Here is a 3,037-nt window from a genome sequence, read left to right as displayed (position 1 = left end):
TATATATATATATATATATATATATATATATATATATATATGCAAGTGTATATACATGCATATATGTGTGTATATACACATTTTTAGATATGTGAATGTCCTACCACCACCACCACCACCACCAAACACCAGCAGCACCACCATCATCACTACTATTATCAAACTATCATCTTCTCCATCACCACCAACACAAGCCCACTACTATTCCATGCCACCCAGTACTTTCTCAGGTACTTTATTTTATTGATCAGACAATGCAAAAACCAACAGAACAAAATTCTAACTGAGAAGGTAACTAAATTCTACAACTTACTTAATGACACCAATTCTACACTTGAGACATGCTTCCTTATATATAGGTATTAATATAGATAGATAGATAGAAAGACAGATAGATAGATAGATAGATAGATAGATAGATAGATAGATAGATAGATAGATAGATAGATATACATATATATATATATACATAACTATCTTAAGCTGTATGCCTTTGTGTGTGTGTGTGTGTGTGCGTGTGTGCGTGCGTGCACGTTTAGATATAGAAGTATACATACATGTGTGTTTATGTGTGTGTATGTATGGGGATATATATACACATACATATATATATACACACATGTACATATATACATACATATATATATATATACACATATATACACACATGTACATACATATATATATAGATATATATTTATGCATACACACACACTCACATACATGCACATACACACACATACATACACACACATACATACACACACATACATACATACACATACATACACACACATATGCATAAGATCCTGGGAGGGTTAGGAAGATAATGCAGCACTGAACTTGAGCTTTAGGCTTTCTACAAACTTGGATTCCAGACTAATATTAAAATTCTTCCGGTGTAGAAATCCCAGGTTTCACAATAGAAAACTGCTGTGTGGGTTTAGTGAAGAGCAAAATGTAATCCAAATAAGATAAAGAAAGATTTTAACACAACTGTAATGATTGGTTACAATTGTTTCTACACCAGTGATATAAATAGACTGCCCTGTCCATCTCATCACAGTTGATTGACATTTTCATTTTAATTTGCATTTTGTTTCCTCCCAGTATAAGCAAAACATAAAGCCAAGCAAATGCACAATGTAAGAGAGCACATTTGATGCAGATTTAATGTTTAAAACCACTAATTTTATGTAAATTTTCACTTGGAACTTTTGCATGAACTGGCATTGGAAGTGGAGATATTAATGTAACCTATAATTTCTTTGTAAATGACCTTAAGATTTATGCTAAAGATGTTAGCAATGCCAAAAACAACTGGAATTAATAACATTTTCAGCTGACATAGGAATGGAATTTAACCAGAAGAAATGTTTTTATTTAATTGTTGAACAAGAAAAATCAGTCTCCCAGAAACAAAACACTATCTCCCCTATCCCACACAAAGAATGCCACAAATGCCGAGGCATTGATGAAAATATATCACACCAAGGTACTGTGAATAAAGATAGAGTAACCCATGAGTATTACATCAGACTAAGAAAAATACAGCAGTCCAAACTCTCCTCTTACAACACGATAATATCCCACAATGCATTTGCAGTACCAGTGCTGATTCCAACATTTGGGATACTTGACTGGTTCGTAGAAGAAATCAACTCCATTGACATTAAAACCCGCCAGATTCTAATATCAAAAGGAAATCTCCACAAAAATAGCGATATCAACAGGGTCTACCTAAGAAGAGATAAAGGAAGTAGGGGCTTGAGATCAGTGCAGACAGCCTTTGAATGTCACAGTCTGTCTCAGACAGCATTTGCTAAACAACACCAACAAAAATAAATGCATTAACTTAGTGCTTAAAGTTGAAGAAAACAATATCTTATATGTTGGAAGTGAGCTCCTCAGGAAGTACTCTCTTCCTGTTGACCTCCCATACAATCCCAAATCAGCTGGACAAGCATACCTTAAAGAAGACCTGGGGTTGGAATGCTCAGCATACCGAAAAAAGACCATGCATGGATATGTTTCTCATAGACTTGAAGAAGATAGTAACATTGACATGAAGCGAAGCCTCTTTTGGACTCATGACCACTACATCACATCACACTTCGAAGGTTATGTGTTTGCAATCCAACGACAGGAGATTGCTACTAAATGCCTAATCAACAAAAGAGATAGTGAAGTCCTTGGAGTTCCAAGATGCAAATGTAAATGTAGATTATGTCATATTTCTGTGCAAGACATCACACATGTGACTAGCAGCTACCCAAAAATGTCATCAAGGTACTACCTCCCTATGCAACATGACATTGTTGCAAAAACAGTATACAATACCATTTGGGAAAAAGACTGCCCTGGAATAAATATAGAAAATCCCCCTGTTATTGAATACATACACAAATACTAGCACAAGAAATACTGGTGGAACATTCCCATCAAAACATCTGTCAAGTGTAAACATAACAGGCCAGATATTGTTGTTTGGGATGGACAAGAAAAAGTATGTAATATCATAGAAATCAGCTGTCCTGCTGATGCGAATATCTCTTTGAAAAGAAGATAACTATGGATAACTGCTTTGAAATCTCCAGCTTCTATATCTGGATTACAAATTTACATCTATACAAATAATACTTGGAGCACTTGGTTTTGTAAGTAAATGCTTAACTGTCTGTCTGGATAGACCTAGATTTTCAGAGAAAGAAATCAACCACTGATTTGCACATTACAAAATACAATCTGTAAGCAGTTCTGTAAAACTATGCAAGACTTTTCTCAGGTTTAAAATGTGACATTGTTTTTGTTATCTACATTCCAAAGATGTTGTTTTGTACCTTTGTTAGAAACCAGCTCCTTCTTCAGAGGAAGAATTTAAATGATTAAATACACACACACACACATGTACACGCATGAACGCACATACATACACACACACATACATCATTATCATTGTTTTATGTCTACTTTCCATGCTGGCATGGGTTTGATGGGTCATCACAATCCAAATGAGTTCTTAACCAGTCTTACTACC

The sequence above is a fragment of the Octopus bimaculoides genome, chromosome 17, assembly GCF_001194135.2.
Source record: "Octopus bimaculoides isolate UCB-OBI-ISO-001 chromosome 17, ASM119413v2, whole genome shotgun sequence".
NCBI classification, from domain to species: domain Eukaryota; kingdom Metazoa; phylum Mollusca; class Cephalopoda; order Octopoda; family Octopodidae; genus Octopus; species Octopus bimaculoides.
This window is presented reverse-complemented; position numbering follows the sequence as displayed.